This window comes from Macaca fascicularis, chromosome 11, assembly GCF_037993035.2.
Source record: "Macaca fascicularis isolate 582-1 chromosome 11, T2T-MFA8v1.1".
Lineage (NCBI taxonomy): Eukaryota > Metazoa > Chordata > Mammalia > Primates > Cercopithecidae > Macaca > Macaca fascicularis.
This window is the reverse complement of record NC_088385.1, coordinates 21,372,142-21,394,964: the sequence shown is the minus strand read 5'-3', so window position 1 is coordinate 21,394,964 and position 22,823 is coordinate 21,372,142. Positions and strand designations below refer to the sequence as shown.

Below are 22,823 nucleotides of genomic sequence, written 5' to 3'. Positions count from 1 at the left end.
GGGACACAGATGCTCACTTAGTGAGTAACAATTAGTGAGTAACAATACTCAAGGTTCAATTCTAGGAATACTCGCTGAGTACTGACTACACTCAGAGCACTAAGGAATGTCAGGGGATATTTCAAGACAGAAAGATGCATAAGGTGTTCTCTCTCTTTAGAATACAATTAAGTGGAGAAAACAGATTATTACTTTAATAAAAATTCTAGTTATATATAATTTTACTATGTACAGAGAAGCATGTTTCTCTTTTAAATAGGGATAATCACAAACAAATTGGCATTTAACCTGATCTCCAAATGAATAGCTAACTGGGAAGTCTGGGAACAGCTTTTCCTTAGTAAAACTGGCACACATTTTGTTGTAAGCTACTATATGGCCAAAAGTAGCCCTCTCCATGAGATCTTATATTATTATCTAAAGGGCACCAAAGAATGATTGATTATTTCCTTGGACTACCTTTCATAGGTTGATACCCTAGCAGCTGTCAAAGCTGCCTTAGAGCCTCCCTGTTCTCTTCTCTCACTGTCCAATGGCTGTTTCTACTCTTCCCCAGGAGACTTTAACTTCCAACTCTGACTCCTTCTCTGCTAACAACTATCTCTACTTCAAAGAAAATAAAAGGCAGATGGAAATTCCTATACTTCCTGCCATAAAATCTACAGACACACAGCTTTCCATCCTCTTACAATGGAAAAAAATATGTCTTTCCATCTGTTATAGTTAAATTATTTCCTCCTCCCAAATTCATATCTTAAAGTTCTCATCCCCGGTACTCCAGGACATGATCTTATTTGGAAATAAAGTCATTGCTGATGTAATGAGTTAAGTTAGGATGGGGTAATACTGCAGTAAAGTGGGCCCCTAATCCAATTGACTGGTGTCTTTATAAAAAGAGGAAATTTGGGCACACTCATAGAAGGAAGACAAGGTGAAGAGACATAGGAAGAAGACGACCATCTACAAGCCAAGGAGAGAGACCTGGAATAGATTCTTTCCTCATAGCCATCCGAAGGAACCAACCCTGCAGACATCTTTATTTCAGACTTTTAGCTTCCAGAACTGTGAAACAATAATATGCTGTTGTTTAAGCCATCCAATTTTTAGTAGTTTGTTATGGCAGTCCTGGCAAACCATCTAATGCTGAGCCCTTAATCTGTGCCTTGGATTCTATTAGTTCCTCCTCAGGAACCTTGTAGAAGATTCCCATCTATATTTTAGCCACTTCACCCTTCTTCCCTTTTTCCTCATTAACATAAAATATGGTCAATTCTGTCCATTTTAAAAACTAACAAACAGGTGAGTCAAACCACCCAAAGTATACTCACACATAAATCGAATTTTGTCATTAATGCCCCTTGCAAATTGTGTGTTATTTTTCTCTTCCCTGATGCAAATAAACCTCTGGGAAGAATTGTCTGTGCTCACACTGGTTCTACTTCTTCAATTTCTACTCACTTTATGATCAACTACATTCAGGTTTCTGCCACTAAATGTCCTCTGAAAAATGCTCTAATTATCTTCTCTCACAACCCCTCTCTTAAAAAAAAATACATATATATATTTCAAAACAAATGGGAATTTCCTTTGTCACAATATAGCTATTCCATTTTTAGTGAATTCTGTCTTTTCTTTGCTTTTATATTACATGTTCTCCCAAGTGACTGTCTTCCCTTAGTCTTGCCATCACTTGTGAGACTTTTTTGTGGACTCCTTTTCCTTTTGCTTATGATTTAAGTTTAAGTGTTTCTAACTTCTAGGCTCATCTCTTTTATTACTCTAATGTATCCTTTCTGAGTGATACTATGATCTTTGGTGACATCTATAACGATGCATAAATCTAAACATTTATTCCAGATTTGTCTCCTAAACCTAAGCCCTCTATCTCAAAATATCTTTTTATTGGTTCACTTGACTCTTCTAAGGACAAATCAAACCACAAAAGTATGCCACTAAATACTTTTTCCTTTCCTCCACCTCAATTTGCTTCTTCTCTTATGTCCATGTTCAAAATAGAGTGTACCTACTTGGTTTCTCTGTTCTCCTCACCCCATACCTGAAATTAATTGCTAAACTCTGTGGATTGTACCTGCTAAATATCTCACCTATCCATCTTCTCCTTCCAGGTATATTAATATCATCTAGTTCCAACATCATCAATTCTCATCTATGTTATAGCCTTGATGCTTGTCTTGGGTCCTTAATACTGATCTTGCTACCCTTTAATCCAATCCATTCTCTACACAATTGCTCAACAGATCTTTCAGAATGAAAATCTAATCATTAACTGCTTAAAACTTGTAGTGATTCTGCATTACTCTTAAGAAACAGACCAACTGCTGAACAAAGCTTGTAAGACTGGTCTTGAGTGGGATCTTGCTTGTTTCCCTATGTTCTTCTCTCACCCTTTCTCATCTGGTGCTTCAAGCTTACCTTTGCTGAATTATGTTTACTTTCTCAAAAGTGTCATGGTCTCTCACCTCTTTGTCTTCCTACATTCTCCTTTCTCTTTCTTTTCTGCCCCAATGCACCCATTTGCCCAGGGTTTGTCATGTTCTCTTTTCTCTATTCTTGTTAATCTTAGTAAAATACAAGTGGAGAGACTGTGACTTATTCACTTATGCTTCTCTTCAATAAAACAGTGTTTATTTCAATAAATACTAGTTAACAGAAACAAACTGATGTCTGTCTTCAAATGTAGAATACATCAGTTTCAAATGCAGATATTCTTATCTGCATAGCAGTTTATGCATCGTTGTAAATTAGTCACCAATTTTCTTCTATGTATCATTGTAAATTAGTCAGTTGCCAATTTTCATCTGTGAATTGATCTCTTGTGAACTTGTTTAATAGAAGTCTACTTTTAAGAAATGGACTCATATTCAAGGAGATGACCAAGTCAAGATTTTTTATTTTGAAAGCGTAAAATCAAACCTCAGACTGCAGAATCTGTTTAAGGAAATTTGACCCTCTTTGGCCTTTTGACAACTAGTCAATTACTCTTCTTTGGTGACATTTTGCCCTCATCATCCAATGGTTATTAAACTTCAATAGTAGGCAAGAAATCTTTCCAATTAGTGTCTGAAATGTCACTACTAGCTAATTATTCCCTTGTGTTTACACTGTCATATCCTTCAAGTCCTCATTTATAATTCTGGGTGTAGTTGACTAAATACTAACTTCTTATTGTAACAAGGTTATTTTCTCTCCTGGGAATAAACAAACAAGATCCAGAGTCAAGAGAGGGATAAATCAATAAAAGAGATAAAGAAGATACAAAAATTAATATTACCGGATCTCAAAATAATCAACTTTTAAATTTTCTCAGACTTGACTTTGCTTATATGTATGCATCTAACAGTTTTTTAGCATATTGCTAAATAGATAGTCTGAAGACTACCAATAGATAGTCTGAAGATCTATAGAAATATCAGTGCTATGGTTGCTCTCATTAATAACCTATGCCAGTGTTCTCCACGGTATAGACCTCCAAACACTGTTGCCACATTTGGTAGTGTAGGTTGGACACTGCACAACTCTAAGGGGCCATTTTCACATAGTCTATGATGTATGCAGGAGGGTTCCCCATATGTAGGGTTACCAACTAGAGTAATAAAAACAGAGGGTGCCCATACAATATTTTGGACATACTTTTACTGAAAACTTTATGGTTTATGGAAAATTCAGATTTAACTGGGTAACCCGTATTATATCTATCAACCCTAGAATATGAGGTGTTTGGAAAGTATGTGGCCATGCTTTTCGTTGTGTCAAGGACTGGAGGATACAGCTAGAAATTAATGGGCAAGGTCACTTATCCTAAGTGTCCTGAAATACCTAGAGGAATCTCACATTATGAAGAATGTTTCTTTTCTGCTTAATTCCTCAAGTGGTTGTAGTTTCCCAGGTTAAAAAAAAAAACCTCTGAACTGAACTACTGTATTCTGTAAATGAGAAAGTTGGATACCAGAGAGAATCAATACAAACAAAACTGGGACTGTGTAGTTACTAAGTCCAGGCTCACTTATGTGACCACTGAAAATGGACTATAGAAGTGAAGAGTGTTGATGGGGGACAGGCAGGAGAGAGCAAGAGAGAACTTTGTAGGGAAGCTAGAGCACATTCCTCTTCTAGCTTAAGGCTAGATTGACCTATTTATCAATGTAAAGAAGAAAAGCATTACAATCATGTTTGTTTTAAGAAAGATGAAAATGGAGCATTGTGGAAAAAAGAAAAGACAGCAATAAGCCTTAGAGAATGCCATGGGCAAAATTCCTTATGTGCTAAACACATTGTATTCTCTGAGTGTTCCATTCTTCTTCCCCTTTAAGTCTCTGAAATGGTACCTGTGGTCCCTCTCATTTTCTTAATAATCCTGTCCCAGAAGAAGGTGGGGTAGGCATCCTGTTTGCATTTCTTTGCTCTTCTAACCTCTATTTTTTTCTTCCTTCATAAAAATGCCCAGATTTGGCCTGGCATGGCGGCTCACGCCTGTAATCCCAGCACTTTGGGAGGCTGAGGCGGGTGGATCACGAGGTCAGGAGATCGAGACCATCCTGACTAACATGGTGAAATCCCGTCTCTACCAAAAATACAAAAAATTAGCCAGGCATGGTGGCGGGTGCCTGTAGTCCCAGCTACTTGGGAGGCTGAGGCAGGAGAATGGCGTGAACCCGGGAGGCGGAGCTTGCAGTGAGCCGAGATCGGGCCACTGCACTCCAGCCTGGGCAACAGAGTGAGACTCTGTCTCAAACAAACAAACAAAACAAAACAAAACAAAACAAAAACAAATCCAGATTTGAATAGCGTGTCTACTGACTATACTGCCCTCTACCTCCTGTTATTGCACTTGTCTACTTATCATAGGTCACTGGAATTCATAAAGATGCTATAATTTATTTTAATAAAGAAAAATTTTGACCTACATTTCTCTGCACACACTTTCATCTTTAGAGCAAAGCTCCTGCAAGGATGGTTTTCTGCTGTCTATCTCAATTCCTCTCTTTACATTCTCCCTTAAGCAATTCCAATCAAGGTTTTGTTCCTAAGATTCCCATCAAACTGTTTTTCTTTTTCTTTTTTTTTTAATTTTAAAATCGTATCTAATTTATTAATAGATCCATAAATAGATCTCCTGATTACAACTTTAATCTTCTTTCTTTTTATAAAAAAACTTTTAAGTTCACGGGTACATGTGCAGGTTTGTTATATGGGTTCCCTGTAGTTCTTTTTTCTGATCCTCTCTTTCCTCCTAACCTCCACCCTCAAGTAGACTCCAGTGTCTGTTGTTCCTGTCTTTGTGTTCATGTGTTCATGTGTTCTCATAATTTAGCTCTCACTTATAAATGAGAACATGTGGTATTTGGTTTTCTGTTCCTGCATTAGTTTGCTAAGAACAGTGGTCTCCAGCTCCATCTATGTTCCTGCAAAGGATATGATCTTGCTCTTTTTTATGACTGCATAGTATTACATGGTGTATATGTACCACATTTTCTTTATCCAATCTGCCATTGAGGGTATTTGGGTTGATTCCATTTCTTTGCTATTGTAAATAGTGTTGCAATAAGCCTACACGTGTATGTCTTTATGGTAGAATGATTTATATTTCTTTGGGTATATATCCAGTAATGGGATTGCTAGGTCAAGTGGTAGTTCTGTTTCTAGCTCCTAGAGGAATCACCATACTGCTTTCCACAATGCTTAGACTAATTTACACTCCCACCAACAGCGTATAAGCATTTCTTTTTCTCTATAACCTCTCTAGCACCTGTTATTTTTTGACTTTTTAATAATAGCTATTCTGACTGGTGTAAGATGGTATCTCATTGGTTTTTATTTGCATTTATGTAATGATCAGTGATATGAGTAATTTTTCCTATGCTTCTTGGCTACATGTATGTCTTCTTTTGAAAAGTGTCTGTTAATGTCCTTTGCCCACATTTTAATGGGGTTGTTTTATTTTGTTGTAAATTTAAGTTTCTTATAAATGTTGATATTAGACCTTTGTCAGATGCATAGCTTGCAAGTATTTTCGCTCATTCAGTAGGTTTTCTGTTTACTCTGTTAATTATTTCTTCTGCTGTGCAGAAGCTCTTAAGTTTAATTAGATCCCATTTTTCAATTTTTTCCTTTTGGTGTGATTGATTTTGGTGCCTTCATCATGAAATTTTTGCCTGTTCCTGTGTTCAGAACGGTATTGTCTAGGTTGTCTTCTAGGGTTTTTATAGTGTTGGGTTTTGTATGTAAGTCTTTATTCCATCTTGAGTGGGTTTTGTATGTGGCATAAAGAAGGTGTCCAGTTTTGATCTTCTGCATATGGTGAGCCAGTTATCTCAGCAGCATATATTGAATAGGGAGTGCTTTCCCCATTGCTTTTGTCAGGTTTGTCCAAAAATGGTTGTCTATAGGTGTGCAGCCTTATTTCTGGGCTTGTTATTCTGTTCTACTGGTATATATGTCTGCTTTTTTAAAAAATCAGTACCATGCTGTTTTAATTACTGTCTCCCTGTAGTATAGTTTTGAAGTTAGGTAACGTGATGCCTCCAGTTTTGTTTCTTGCTTAGGATTGTGTTGGCTATTCAGGCATTTTTGTTTTGTTTTGTTGTTGTTGTTGGTTTTTGGTTTCATATGAATTTTAAAATAGTTTTTTTCCAGTTCTGTGAAGAAAGTCATTGGTAGCTTGATAGGAGTAGCATTAACTCTGCAAATCGTTTTGGGCAGTATGGCCATTTTAATGATATTAATCTTTCTTTCTTTTTTTTTTTTTTTGAGATGGAGTCTCACTCTGTCGCCCAGGCTGGAGTGCAGTGGCCGGATCTCAGCTCACTGCAAGCTCCGATATATCCATGAGCATGGAATGTTTTTCCCATTTGTTTGTATCATCTTTGATTTCTTTGGGCAATGTTTTGTAATTCTCATTTTAGAGATCATTCACCTCTCTGGTTAGTTGTATTCCTAGGTATTTTATTCTTTTTATGGCAGTTATGAAAGGGATTTCATTCTTAGGGGATTTCATTCTTGATTTGGCTGTTGGCTTGATTTTGTTGGTGTATAGGAATGCTACTCCTTTCTGTATGTTGATTTGTTTCCCAAAACTTTGCTGAAGTTTTCTATCAGCTTAAGGAGCTTTTGGGCTGAGACAATGGGGTTTTTGACATATAGTATAATGTCATTTGCAAGCAGAGATAGCTTGACTTCCTATCTTCCTATTTGGATGACTTTTATTTATTTCTCTTGCCCGACAGCTCTGGCTAGAACTTCCAATACTATGTTGAATAGGAGTGATGAGGGAGGACATCCTTATCTTGTGCTGATTTTCAAGGGGAATGCTTTCAGCTTTTGCCCATTCAGTATGATGTTGGCTGTGGGTTTGTTATAGATGGCGTCTATTATTTTGAGATAGGTTCCTTCAGTATCTAGTTTATTGAGAGTTTTTAAAATAAAGTGATGTTGAATTTTGTCAAACGCTTTTTCTGCATGTATTGGGATAGTCATGTGGCTTTTGTCTTTAGTTCTGTTTATGTGATGAATTACATTTATTGACTTGCATATGTTGACCCAACCTTTCATCCCAGGGATGAAGCCTGCTTCATTGTGGTGAATTAGCTTTTTTATGTCCTTCTGATTTGATTTGCAAATATTTAGTTGAGAATCTTTGCATCAATGTTATATTGGCCTGAAGTTTTCTTTATTTGTTGTGTCTCTGCCAGGCTTTGGTATCAGGATGATGCTGGCCTCATGGAATGAATTGGGGAAAAGTCCCTCCTCAAAAACAGTTTCAGTAGTAATTGTACAGCTCTTCTTTATACATCTGATAAATTCATCTATGAATCTATCTAATCCTGGGCTTTTTTGGTTACTAGGCTATTTATTACTGATTCAATTTCAGAGCTCATCATTGGCCTGTTTAGGGAATTAATTTCTTCCTGGTTCAGTGTTGGGATGCTGTGTGTGTGTGCAGGAATTTATCCATCCATTTCAGGTTTTCTAATTTGTGTGCATAGAGGTGCTCATAAGTAAGTCTCTGATGGTTGGTTGTATTTTTGTGAGGTCAATGGTAATGTCCCTTTTGTCATTTCTAATTGTGTTTATTTGGATCTTCTCTCTTTTCTTCTTTGTTAGTCTAGCTAACAGCCTATATATCTTACCAATTTTTTCAAAAAATTAACTCCTAGATTAATTGATTGAGTTTTTTTTGGTGTCTTGATCTCCTTCAGTTAAGCTCTCATTTTGGTTATTTCTTATTATTTGGTTATTTCTTATCTGGTTACTCTTACACTAGCTTTGGGGTTGGTTTGCTCTTGAATCCCTAGTTCTTTTAGTTGTGATATTAGGTTGTTACTTTGAGATCTAACTTCTTGATGTGGGTGTTTAGTGCAATAAATTTCCCTCTTAACACTGCTTTAGCTGTGTCCCAGAAATTCTAGTATGCTGTATCTTTGTTCTTATTAGTTTCAAAGAACTTCTTGATTTCTGCCTTAATTTCATTGTATACCCCAAAGCCATTCAGGAGTAAGTTATTTAACTTCCATGTAATTGCATAGTTTTAAGCAATATTTTTAGTCTTGATTTCTATTTTTATTTTGCTGTGGTCTGAGAATGTGTTTGGTATAATTCTAGTTATTTTGAATTTGCTGAGCCTTGCTTTCTGTCCGACTGTGTGATTGATTTTAGAGTATGTGCCATGTGGCAATTAGAAAAATGTATGTTCTGTCGTTTTTGGGTGGAGAATTCCATAGAGGTCTGTTAGATCCATTTGGTCCAATGTTGAATTCAGGTCCTCAACATCTTTGTTAATTTTCTGCCTCAATGATCTGTCTAGTACTGTCAGTGGAAGTCTCACACTATTATTGTGTGGGAGTCTAAGTCTCTGTGTAGGTCTGTAAGAACTTGCTTTATGAATCTGGGTGTTCCTGTGTTGGCTGCATATATATTTTGGATAGTTAGGTCTCCTTGTTGAATTGAATGCTTTACCATTATGTAATGCCTTTTTTTTTTTTTTTTTTTTTTAAATCTTTGTTGGTTTAAAGCCTATTTTGCTGGAAATTAGGATTACAACTCTTGCTTTTTTTCTGATTTCCATTTGCTTGGTAGATTTTCTTCCATCCCTTTATTTTGAGTCTATTGGTGTCACTGTGTGTGAGATGGGACTCTTAAAGATAGCATACCATTGGGTTTTGCTTTTCTATCCAGTAGACCACTCTGTGCTTTTTATATGTAAATGGCACTGTGTGTAATGTAAATGGGTATTTAGTCCATTTACATTCAAGTTTAGTTTTGTTATATGTAGATTTGATCCTGTCATTGTATTGTTAGCTGGTTATCATGCCAGCTTGTTTGTATGTTTGCTTTAGAGTGTCACTGGTCTGTGTACTTAAGTGTGTTTCTGTATCATCTGATAATAATGCTTCCTTTCTATGTTTAGTGCTCCTTTCAAGATCTCTTGTAAGGCAGGTCTGGTGGTAATGGACTCCATCAGCATTTGCTTATTTGAAAAGGATCTTACTTCTCCTTCACTGAGAAAGCTTAATTTGGTTAGATATAAAATTCTTGGTTGAAGATTTTTTTTTTCTTTAAGAATGTTAAATACAGGCCCCCAGCCTCTTCTGGCTTATAGATTTTCTGCTGAGAGGTCCACTGTTAGCCTGATGGTGTTCTCTTTGTAGGTGACCTTCCCTTTCTCTCTAGCTCCCTTTAATATTTTTTCTTTCATTTCAATCTTGGAAAATCTGATGATTATGTGTCTTGGGATGATCATCTTCTGTTGAATCTTGCAGGGGTCCTCTATATTTACTGAATTTTACTGTTTTCCTCTCTAGCAATGTTAGGGAAGTTTTCAATTGATGATATTCAGAAATATATTTCCAAGTTGTTTGCTTTCTCCCCATTCCTTTCAGGGATGCCAATAATTCATAGATTTGACTTCTTTACATGATTCCATATGTCTCAGAGGTTTTGTTCATTTCTTTTCATTCTTTTTCTCTTTATTTTTGTCCAACCCTCTTATTTCAGAGAGCCAGTCTTGAAGTTCCAAAATTCTTTCCCCAGCTTGGCCTAATCTGCTGTTAATATTTGTAATTGCATTGTAAAATACTTTAGCATGTTTTTCTGCTTTATCAGATCTATTAGGGTTTTAAAAATACGTCTATTTTATCTATCAGCTCCTGTATTATTTTATTGTGATTCTTATGGATTAGGTTTTGCTGTTCTCCTAAGCATCAATGATCTTTTTTCCTATCCATATCCTTAATTCTATTTCTGTCATTCCAGCCAACTCAGCCTAGTTAAGAACCCTTGTTGGAGAACTAGTGCAATAATTTGGAGGGCATAATTCACCATTTGAGTTGCTGGAGTTCCTGTATTGGTTTTTTTCTTATCTTTGCATGTGGGTGTTCCTTTAACCAGCGGGCTGCCTCTGATTAAAGTGGTCAGCCAGGGGAAGGGTAGTTGTGCTGGAGTCCCAGGTTGGGAAGCCCTGCTTAGTAAGAAGTGATGACTAGGACCTGTGTGGCAAACAGTATGTCCACTTTTCTGTGCAGTGGGTGCTCTGTGCTTGGGCTCTGGACCAGCCCTTGATCCCCATAGACTCTTCAGAGCCTGGAGACAGCAGGACAAGGGCTGCAAAACAGCAAAGGTGGCAACCCACCCTTCCCACTGGGAGCTCTGTCCCAGGGAGTGGCAGAGCTGTTACTGTCTCGATATTCCTAACGAGGAATGGCTGGAGACTCAGGCCAGGAGGTCCCACCCACTGAGGAGATACAGGGCTGGAGACCCATGTAACAAACAGTCTGGCCACTTTTCTGTAGGGCTGCAGTATGCTGGGGGTCTGCTCTAGTCCCCAGTCACCTTGGATTTTTCAGCACCTACAGTGCAGGTACCAACAGCAAAGGCTTTGAAACAGCAAATATAGTGGCTTACCCCTGTCTCTGGGAGCTCTGTCTGTATCCAAGGGACATACGGACTTGTTGCTGGCCTGAACACACTGACAGGGGTGGTTGTAGACCTCAGTCAGGAGATTCTGCCCAGTGAAGAGAAATAGGATTCAGAATCCATGTGAAAAAGCAATCTGGCTGCTTCTCCACAGAGCTGCTGTGCTGTGCCACAGGCCTGGTCCAGCCTGTAGTCACCCCGGACTCTCTAGCGCCTGAAAACAACAACGGCTAAAGCTGTGAAAGAGCAAAGATGGCCGCCTGTCCCTCTCTGTGGGAGCTTCGTGCCAGAGAGGCTTGGAACCACGGCCAGTTAGAAAACACTGATGAGAGTGGCTGGTGATACCAGCTGGGAGGTCCTGCCCAGTGAGGAGAAGAGGGGTCCGGGTCCCACATGAAAAAGAAAAGCAGTCTGACTGCTTTTTCTTAGAGTGGCTGCACTGAAGGCAGTAACTGCTCAGGCTGCAAAACAGCAAAGATGGCAGCCCACCCCTCGCTGTGGGAGCTCGGTTTCGGGGAGGTATAATGCTGCTACCTGTGCCTGACTGAAATTCTCCGCCAGTGGGTCTCATCCTGCCAGGTTCTGTGGAAGCGGAGCCTGCACACCATTGCTGCTCAGCCCCCTGGATTCAGCCGCTTTCTTAGGGGTATGTATGGGAGTCTAACCTCTCACTTTGCCAGAGTTGCGGCCACTTTTGCTGGGAAGCCCGGTATCTAAAGCTCCTGGTGCTTTGCGTGTGTCTTAGTGGCTGCTCCGCGGAGATTCTGCGCAGCTCAGTCTGTCAGACTGAAGGGCCTGGTGGAGTGGGTTCACGAGGGGATCTCCTGACCCAAGGGTTGCAAAATCCATGGGAGAACTGTGGTTCCTGGGGTTTGCTCACTCATTTACCATTTCCCTGAGCTGGGGAAGCTCCCCTGTTTTTGTGTCACTTCTCAGTAGGCGGTTGTTGCTTTTCTCCATTCTCTGTGGGTTGACTTGTTTTCTTGATGAATCCCAATGTGTGAACCCGGATGCTTCAGTCCCAGGTGCTGAATTTCCTTGCCCTTCTATTTCTCTCCATGAGAGCTGTGCACACTAGCTGCTTCTAGCTGGCCGTCCTGGCCATCCTGCTTTCAAACTGTTTTTCTTCATTTCACTAATCATATCCATTTTTGCTTAATCCAGTGGTCAATTCTCAACTTTTGACCATCAGTAGCATTTGACACAGCTTATTATCCCTTCTTCTTTGAAATTCGCTTTTCTCTGAAATTCCAGGCACCACAGTCTTCTGGTGTCCAACTGGTTGCACCTGCTTAGCCTCCTTTGTTGATTCTCTTGTATCTCTTCAAGTTTTAAAATTGGTGTTCTGCAGAGTCTAGTCCTCAGACTGCTTCTTTTTCATATTTACACTCTCACCCTAAGTAATCTCATCCTGTCTCATGCCTTTGATAATCAATTATTTGCTGACAACAGCATTATGAATATTTCCAGCCTAACCTCCCAGCTAAACTCGAGATATATGAATCCACCTTCCCACTTGACATCTCTGGAAGCCTTATGGGCAACTCAAATGCAGTGAGTTTAGATTCAGTCTCCTACTTGCCCCAATCTCCATTCCCAAGATTTTGCCATCACAGTAAATGTTCAGCCAATGCAAGCTTGTCACGCCATAAAGGCACCTTAGTGGTTGGCAAACATCCTGACTAGGTCAGTGCTTGTGCGCTAAGAGTTGTTAGATATTTGGAACACTTCTCCTATGTAGAGTGTTGCATATTTGGTGAATAAATAAATAAACATTTGGGATTTCTCTTAGGGGATCTAAAGTTACTGTCCTTTGATATCAATGACTCAGGTAAATGCGATAAGCTAAATGAAGTGCTCTGTGAGGTTTTGTGTGTGTATATATATATATGTGTGTGTGTATTTTTTTCACAGTTAGAGTAGATATGTTTATCTAATATAGGATTTTCAATGTCTAATAATGTGCTTTTAAATTTAACAATGCAATCAATAAAGAACAAATTTGAAACCCAATTGAATAATTTTAAATTAAATCTGCATCAGTTTATAGTTTAAGTTCAGAGTTCTTACTAATATTCTGTTTGCCAATTATGTTAAGTCATTTACAATTTAATATGATTGATTTTTTGAGAGAGTTGGTCAATTCAAAGTTACCTAAAACCTAAGTGCTTTTCCTATGTCATCTGAACATATTCTCGTTATGAAAGACTGCAGAGTTAAAGTACTTGCAAAGGCCAGAAGTAATGTAATATAACAGTGAGATCAATTTTTTCTTTCTTTAAAAATAGCACATTAAGCATTCCCATTTATTAACTGTTCAGCCAACATCTAGAATTGGCTGCAAGATTTAGTTTTAGTGAGTTAAAACAATAAGCTAAATCTATCTCTCTCAAACACGATGAAGTGCTGTAAAAATGTGAATTTAAAAATGAATTCCCATAAGAGTTTTAAATCAAAGTTGAACAGTAATTTTATTTTATTGCTTTTTTTTAAATAAAGCAGCATGTCAGAATGTCCAGTCTTTAATGTAGTTCAACCCACTATATTCATATTAGAGTCACATGGAAGAATGACACTATGAAGAATAGTGAACTTCTAAAGAATCCTTTACATTTCCAGTTTAAAATGTCATCAGCATTTTAGTAGACTGTGTAAAGTAATCTTGGCTTTACTGATGGTACACATATGACATTTATCCTGCATGCAACATAATCTCAGCTAGCTCCAAATAAGAAAAGAGCAATGTAGTGACAAATGTAGTAATTAACATCTGGGTTTAGCAAGCAGGGAACAAGAAACATATGCTCACTATTAAGATAGGATTTATCCATTTGGATTTATTTTGACATTTGATTTCTGCTTTAAAAAAATAACACTGCTTAAAACTTAAGTAATATCAATTTCTTATTTTAGGGAACTTCTGGTAATGAACAACAATACTGAGAAGAGCTGAAGTTCACAGTGAATATGGCTTTAAAAATTTAAAAAAACAACAGCTGTTTGAATGTCTCAGCTAACCTCAAATATGGGTGCACATTTGTTTAGGTACTGCTATCACTTGCTATTACTTTTATTACATATTTCTATTACTCTCTCTTTTTTTTTTTTTTTGAGACGGAGTCTCGCTGTATTGCCAGGCTGGAGTGCAGTGGCATGATCTCGGCTCACTGCAACCGCCACTTCACAGATTCAAGCAATTCTCCTGCCTCAGCCTCCAGAGTAGCTGGGACTACAGGTGTGCGCCACCATGCCCGGCTAATTGTTGTATTTTTAGTAGAGACGGGATTTCACCATGTTGGCCAGGATGGTCTCAATCTCTTGACCTCACCCACCTCAGCCTCCCAAAGTGCTGGGATTACAGGCATGAGCCACCATGCCCGGCCGTTTCTATTACTCTTTATAAGATCTTATTTAGTCCACAACACAGTTCCACCAAAACAGAGCAAAATTTAAAGAAGCAAAAGGAATTCTTGTTAGCACTACGAGAATGAACTTGAATGAACTACAAACACTGAAAGAAAAAAAGTTTAAATCCATTTTGAGGAAAAGAATGAAGCTAAAAAATAAGCCAGGTAGATATGGAACAAGGATATCTAAACTGATCAACTCCATTAGAAAAGGTATTGGGATAGTCCATTTTCTTTTGTCAGTTGTGTGCGTGTGTGTGTGTGAGAGAGAGACAGAGAAACAGAAAGACAGAGAGATCTCAGAGATTTATAGGCATCCCTCCACCTGGGCTGCTCTTGTATCTTTAGAACAAATCCCCAGAGACCTCTTGCCCATCTGACTTAACCAATTCCGGACTTTAAAGCAGTCTCTTTATCTCATTCCCTTGACAAAAGTAAGACTGCTTGCAATTAAGAATGATACTAGAAGGGCATGTAATAATATTTGATATTAGCAAGTTAAGGTGATACGATTTCATGTTAAAGCTACATTTTCTACTTCCTTTTCTTCCATTTTTCCACTCACTGTCATATATTATTTATATTTATGTCTGTATTTATTATAGTATTGTAAACTCAATGAGAGTAAAGTATATATTGCATTATTTTTAATCTCTCCAATTTCTTGTCTGCAACCAACTTAAAGCTCTTAATCAAGAGTGTTACATATAGTGTCAGTAAAAATTTAGTCTTTACAAAGTTATGTAGTGATATAAAATAATTTTATAATTGTTATAAATAAATATATCATATAACTAAAATTGGGGTGTGTTTTAGCGTAGAAGTATATAGGATTATCTTTACTTTTCCTATGTTGTCATAAGACAATCAACTATAAAATGTGAAAAACATTTTAGGAGAAAATTTCTAGAATCAGAGATGCAGATTATTCTATTACGGAAGTATTCAGCATAAATAGTATAGATTCAAGTTAAATCTCTTGTTTTATTAACAAGAGAAAAGAAAATTTGTGAATGCATGAAAACATCTAAGCAGTTCATATCACTTAAAATAGTAAAATTATTTATGGCACATAGACTACATAAATTCTAATGTTTATGTAGATAACTATGTTAATACATATGAAGAAAGGGAGCTGTATCAGTAATACAACATTTTAAAAATCTGAAAATAACAGGATTTGGTTTGGAATTATTTATATGATCTTTAGGCCAATAATGTTTCATTTAATCTTAAAATTATGTTTTTATTTCCTGAATATAAAACTGACTTAGGCAAGTGTCCGTAAACATATGGAGATGCATAATGCTTTTATGAGGACTAACCTACTTGCAGATAATTAAAATCTGACTACATTATGCATCACAGAGAGCATGAGTGATTAGTCAGGTCACACTGCTTATTAATGCTCAGCAACATCTGATGACGTCATTACTGTTCTATCACAATATAACTCATATAATGAATATTTTCCCAAGTACTGTAAAATTCTTTTGGAATACGGGAGGAAAAAAAAAAAAACCCAGTGTGAAGTTATAAAAGTCTTTATGAGGCCACTGGTGCCTATCAACATAGATAGAATATAGACAAAGACTGCAGGCTTCTTATGGCAGCATTGTGTCTGATTCAGCTTCCTACTTTCTAGGGTAGAGTTTCCCAGACCTGGTTGTGCATCTGAATCACTAGAATTATTGAAATACAAGACAGATACCTAATATATCACCTTCTACCTTTAGAACCAGCATGTTTAAGGATGGGGCTCTGAACATTCCTTTTAAAATCTTCCCAGTTTATTATAAAACAATTGGTTACCAGGTACTATTTTGGCACCCCTGGCCAGAGAGTATAAAATGTAGGCAATCAATAAACATTTGTTGAATGACTAAGACAGTGATTTTCAGTGTGGCAGCTAATACGTCGAGGCTCCTCAGTGTCCACATTTACTTTTTGATGATTTGGCATCTATTAATATAGCACTACTTTATTTATTTTGTTGTCCAGAAAGGGCAAATAATAATTGAGATGTAGATTATACATCTCAGGAAGGTATGGTACCCTAAATATTCACTGTGCAAAATCAACTGAGTTAATTACCAGGATGATACCTTGGGAGAAGGTATTACATCTATAACTTTAGCTTCTTTTAGTTCGAGACTATTTTGGAACAAGACAGGATTCACCTCCTTGAAACTCCAGTGTTAGAAGATGGCTGAAATAGTCTCACTTGGAGTATTTTTAGGCTATGTGATTTCACAACGGTATTTCCTGTTTGATGATGTAAATACCTTCTCCCATTAGATTTTAATTCAATTCAATATAAAAACAATGTAGTGCCTGGAATTTCTTTAGCCTTGCTTTCCGTAAATACTGACCAATGGAGATTAAAAGAGACACAAAACAAGATAAAAACATCTCTCCTTGGGGCCTCTAGGGTAGTACTTTAATTAGCACATTTGCAAATGTGGATGTGATGAAAACTGCAAGCTATGTTTGGTGGTTTTGGTCTTACGTCCCCATGCAGCGATGAGTATGATGGGCAACAATATTCATTAAGCCTTGCTGTGCTAAACTACACCTTTACAAAAAAACCTTCTCTGCCTGTACATGCCTGGCTTCTTTGCCTTCTGCTCTCATGATAGGCCTCTGCTAATACTTCTATCTTAACCCATCCTGTGAGATTTCATAGCAGATACATTTAGGAGTTTCCTACTGAAAGTCTGCTGCTTCCAATATTCACCTTCTTCACACCAGTCCCAGAAATCAGACACCTTTTTACTTTGCACTTATTGGCCTCAGCTTACATAGCCCAAACCTGACAATTTCAGCAGTTGCTGGACAGGTATTGTCTCCAAACAGCTTTAGTATAGTCAGTAAGACAGCCCTCAGCATGCAAAGATAACAATCCATCCACTATTCCCTCAGCACTTTTCTTTACAGATACTGCCATACCCACAGCCCTTGACTGCAGTATAAATGAACAGACGTGACCTTCAGAGAATGTCAGCGTCAGTGAGGGACATTAAGATGTCAGCATTCTATGTGCTTCTTTAACATGCAAAAATCACCTGGAACCCAATGGGATGAATTAAGTTCCCTTGATTCTGTAGGGTGGAAGCCTCAGTCATAATTTATTCCCCATAGACTGAGACAGAAAGGCAAATATACTAAAACATGTTATATCATTTTATATTGAGAATGCAATATTGAGAATTTTATATTGAGAATACAATATCTTGCTTTCCTATTGTTTTGTGAACAATGTTTTCAAGCATTATTTTATTTTACTTCTTTGTTTCCTCCTACTACTGACATTATTATACTCTCAGTTTCCCTATTACACTACTCTATCTTCATAGTGACTGAGCACATACTGTTCATTTCTTTCCCTTTGCTCATAATAGATACATTACAAATGTGATTTGTATAATCTGAGTGATCTTTCTGGAGGGCACAGTCATGACTTGGTGTGCTACTACCATTCATCCTTTCTGCCCATGGCCAGGCAATGTTTCTGGGCATGGCACTAGGTAACCAGTGCAGCCTACCCCAGAGCTGGCAGTAAAGAGGATTCCAAAGATCATGCTCCAGACTGCCAGAGATCTCTGTCATGACATTCATGTGGGATTATGCATTGAAGTGAAGGAAAATATTAAAAGTACTATGAATGTTTATTTTGTAATAACACTCACATTTCTTTTTCTAAATTTTTCACTTTCTACAAGTTTTAAACTATGTGTCACTATTTGTATAGTAGTTTAGGTATAAAACATATTTAAATGAGTTATATATTTTGGAAGCCTGAGCAGTTTTTTTTAAATAAAAACTTGATAAGATATCAGAATAAACAAGTTTAGAGACCATGGCTAAACACTTCTCAGAGGCAATCTTTGATTGAAACCCTTAGGTTTTCAATAGCAGCAGAAGTTTTATAGGCTAATATGTGCTAATGATATTGTTATTCATTTACTCATTCAAAAACACTTAGTAAACATTGATAAGAGTTAGTATTAGTGCTAGACATGGGGTAAAAATAGAGATGAATATAGTCATTTTGTTCTTTAAGTTTCTAAACAGGAGAAAGCATGTAACCATAATGTTTTGTTTTTGCAGTTATCTTTGCCTAGCATGACTTTTCCCAATTTCTAGTTACCAACTGCTACTTGCCCTTTAATATCGTCTTAAACGCCATACCATCTGGGATGCCTTCTCTACCTCACTTGGAATTAGTTGAATACACCTCCTTAAGTGCTCAGGCAGTTGTCCTTTGACACAACATAGCATCTCCAGCTGAGAGTCTACCAGCCTTGAAACAATATTGCAGCATAATATTCTTGTATCAAAATTTGCTAAGAATCAATAATATAATAGAATACTTGAGTACCTGCTATATTGGAGGCCAAATGACTGAACATATTTAAACAGAAAAATAAATGGAAAGATATTCATTGTCTGAGACAATGGTTCTCAAATACTACCATGTATTGAGATCTTCTGGAGGACTTGTTAAAAACAAAGATTGCTGGGTCCCACCCCTTGAGTTTCTGATTTAGTAGATCTAGGTAGGGCCAATATTTAACGTTCTTATATAAGTTTCAAGGTGAGATTCCCAGCACCATATAGGAACTGTAATTTGAGAACCACTTGTTTTCTTAGTAACTGCTGACAGGGATCTAAAAGTTTCACCTCTTCTTGGTCCTGACTATATGCCATCTAATGCAGTCCTTATTGACAACTCAGGTTTTCTCTAACAGTGCTTAGGACCCCTATGACCTAGGATTTTCTTCTTTAAATATGTCTATTTATCATGAAACCACAATATTACTCAACTAGGAGGCACAGCAATAGGCCAACATACTGAATCGGTGAGTCTATTTTACAGTTAGGAGGCTATTTTGTATATATGCATTGATATTTGTTTAAATTTCAGTGAGTTTTTTTATATGTACTGATTCAATCTATTGTAGAGCATGTAACAAAAGAAATTTAAACCATGACTTGAGATGTAATTTCATGTAAAAGCTTTCCCAAGATCCAAGTGGAGAAGAAAGGCTGTTGAACTGACAGCTGAGAAAAAAATAGAGCTCTTTGGCCCTTTAGTAAGTTCTGGTTATGGGGTTAGCTGTTTTCCTACTGTTACAATGCCTGTAATTTACTTTGAAATATTTCCGCATGTGCAACATGATATTATATATGTTTCTTAACATATACATATATGTTATATGTGTGTATAGATCTGTATAACATATATATAACCCAAGTGCTGCTGGCATTTAATCAAGACGGCAGAGTTGAGTCTAGAAATGACCTGTTAATGTCCTAATCAAAGATGCACAACTTGGGCAGCGGTATGGTGAAGGAAAAAAGAGGGTGTTCTTAGTATTCTAATCAAGAATCCCATCTAGATGCAGTCAGTACATGTGCTTCTGTTATTCACTCAGAACTTGATAATAGGCATTTTAGTAATTGGCAAACTGAATGTTAAAGATGAGTTTTTCTTTATAAAAATAGTGGCTTATTGACTAGTCACATTAATATTAGAAATGGGTTCTCATGGGTGACATTAAAGTTATCAAGATCTGTGGACTAGCTAAAAATATTCTATAAGTGTTCTTCACTCTTACATCAAAAGGCAAAAAATCCAAAAGGCCATGTACTCTTTACTTTTAAGGGTAATGTTTCAGATAAATCACTAAAAGATCCTGTGTCTATCCAAGAACTCTAGAATATTCTGTTAGTTTGGTGCCTCCCTATGAAATGTAGCATTCATCTCAAATAAGATCCATCCTTCCTACAGGATGGTGATATGAAAACCTAATAGTAAAGAAAATGAGAGCTCCTTTTAGCATTCGGAAATTGTATGCTCTGTGCATATATTTAGTATATGTGTGTTTGTGTGATCTTAAGAGCCTTTTTAGATTCACATGTGAGATGGGACAGAATTAGGGTTTGGCATTTCCCTTAAATTTTTTAGGCTATTCTCAGAGCCACTGGTGGGTAGCAGCAAACAGTCCGATAAGAAATCCTTAAATGCTTTTTGGGATGGAAAGTGACCACAGACTGAGACCCTACAGTAGTAACCTATGAGAGAATGGTTGCAGTAGAGCACAAGAAAGAGATGGGGAAGCAAAATGGCAGACATCTCTTAAAACCAAGGGTAGCTTGGGTGATGGTTGCAGTTTTAGATTCCATTTTCTGGTGATAGTAGGTTAAGCCATTTTGTCCAAATATCCTAATGAGAATAATTGAAACAGCTAGACATTTGTTTTTTAAACTTTGCTGGAAAGCGTTAGAGAGCCAACAAGATAGTGAAAAATTACTAGGGTAGGATCTGGAAGGAAGACACAGATTCAGGAATGTGAGTCCAAGATTTGGCACTGCTTCTCTGGCGTGGGTGTTTACTCATGCAAGTGGGAGCAGTTGAGAGGCTGAGAAGTTAAGCAGCACTTTTGACCACTTTGCAGACACAGGAGGGAAGGAAATTGAATCCAGGACTGCCAGGTAGGCTGCTGGTGAATCTGCCTCCCCTTGGGTCTGGACCCCAGATGGCTATATCTGAGGAATAAGGATGAACCAGAAAGAGGCCCTCACAAAGGCTATATTTCAGTTTAAAATAATCTGAATTGCTGCAATTGAATTTTGGCAATTTTAGATTGTTAATGTCCCTATATTTAATTATTTTCCACACTACGATAATAGTAACCTAGTTGGTAAATTATTTCTACAAAGGATATTGCAGTATAATATCTGGCCACAATAAAAAAGAAAATAACTAAACTTACAAGTGAACAAGACTACATGATTGAAAATCAGTAGAAACATTACACATTAGAATCATACATGGAGTGATTCTCAATAGTGGAGTTTTAGGAAAGATTTAAAAATAACTATACTTACTGTTCGCAAAGATATATACAAAAGGCTGAGATTTTCAGTAAAAATGGGAAACTCACATAAAAATGGAAAAAATAAAACTGAAAAACATAATATTTGAAATTAAGAACTCAAAGAATGAGTTTAATAACATATTAAATACAGATAAAAGAGAATTAATAACCCAGAAATTATGTCAGATGAAGCTACTCAGAATGAAGCATGAGGAGACAAAATGATTAAAAAATACAGGTAAGAGTAGGAGGCATAAAGGCTAAAATGAAGAGGTTTAACATATATGTTATTACAGTCCTAGAAAAAGAGAAGAAATGGTACAAGCAATATTTGAAGTCATAATGTCTGAAAACTTTCCAAAACTGATGAAAGACATCATAGCACAAATTCGAGAAGCTCTGAAGCTCAAACATGATAAAAGTAACAACATTACATTTGAGTAGACTATAGTAAAACTGCAAAAAAACAAAAGCAGATATTTATCAGCAGATTATATTTATATATATCAGCAGGTATATTGATATAGCTACCTATATAAAGCTTTATTATATAAATTTTATATTTAATAATATAAAACTTTATTATATGTATATATTTATATATAAAGCTATATATAATAAGGCTTTATATTATAAAAGCTATATATATAGCTATATATAATTATATTTTATATAATTGCTATTAAAATAGTATTGTCAGCAAAAAATCCCTCAAGAATAAAAGACTAAACAAATGTTGATTATATGAATTAAAAATAATAACTACTTAAGTTTATAGATACAGATATAGATATACATTATCTGTAAAGCATATAAGACACAAGGGGGTTAAATAGGCATAGGGCTCTAAGGACCTTGTATCATTGGGAAATTCCTAAAAATTCTAATTTATATTAGACTTAAATAAGTCAAAGGCACATACTTTAATGTCTATGGTAATTCCTAACAGTAAAAGAGTTTATGACTCCTGAGGCTACATAGGACAAAATGGAAAAATAAATACTAAATTTAAAAAAAGAATGGAAGAAAAGAGAGAAAGCATTTAAGTGATAGATTGAGTATAACATATACGCACAGACACATGCACACACATATATATCGATGACAGTAGCAAATGTAAATAATTACACAGTATAAGTAAAAGATGAAAATTATGTTACTAGATTTAGAAGAAAACCCATCTGTGTGTTCCTTATAAGAGTGATCACTGAAATGGAAAAATGTGAAATGATGAAAGTAAAGCAATGGAAAAAGTTGTGTCATGCAGACACTAGCCAAAATAAAGCTGGCCTGGCTATATTAGTGATACAGAAGAAAGATTTTTCAGACAAAAGGCATTGTTAGAGATAGGAGAGACACAAGAATGTTAGTGAAAATTTCAGTATAATGGGAAAATATAATAATTCTCCATGTAAGTGATCCTAATAACAGCCACAATACATACAAAGCAAAAATTAACAGGAAGATAATGAGAAGTAGTTAGATATATTAATATAGTGGAATATTTCTAAAAACCTCTACTGGTACAAACAAACAAAAATCAGTGAAGATGACAGTTTGCACTAATACACATGTGTAGAACACTGCGTCTCACAACTACGGG

General features: G+C 36.6%; 1 protein-coding gene across 6 annotated transcripts in view; it reads right to left on the bottom strand.

The window, feature by feature from the left end:
* Window positions 1–22,823, bottom strand: part of PIK3C2G (phosphatidylinositol-4-phosphate 3-kinase catalytic subunit type 2 gamma) — a 422,558-nt gene that overhangs the window by 57,817 nt on the left and 341,918 nt on the right. The window lies entirely within an intron of this gene.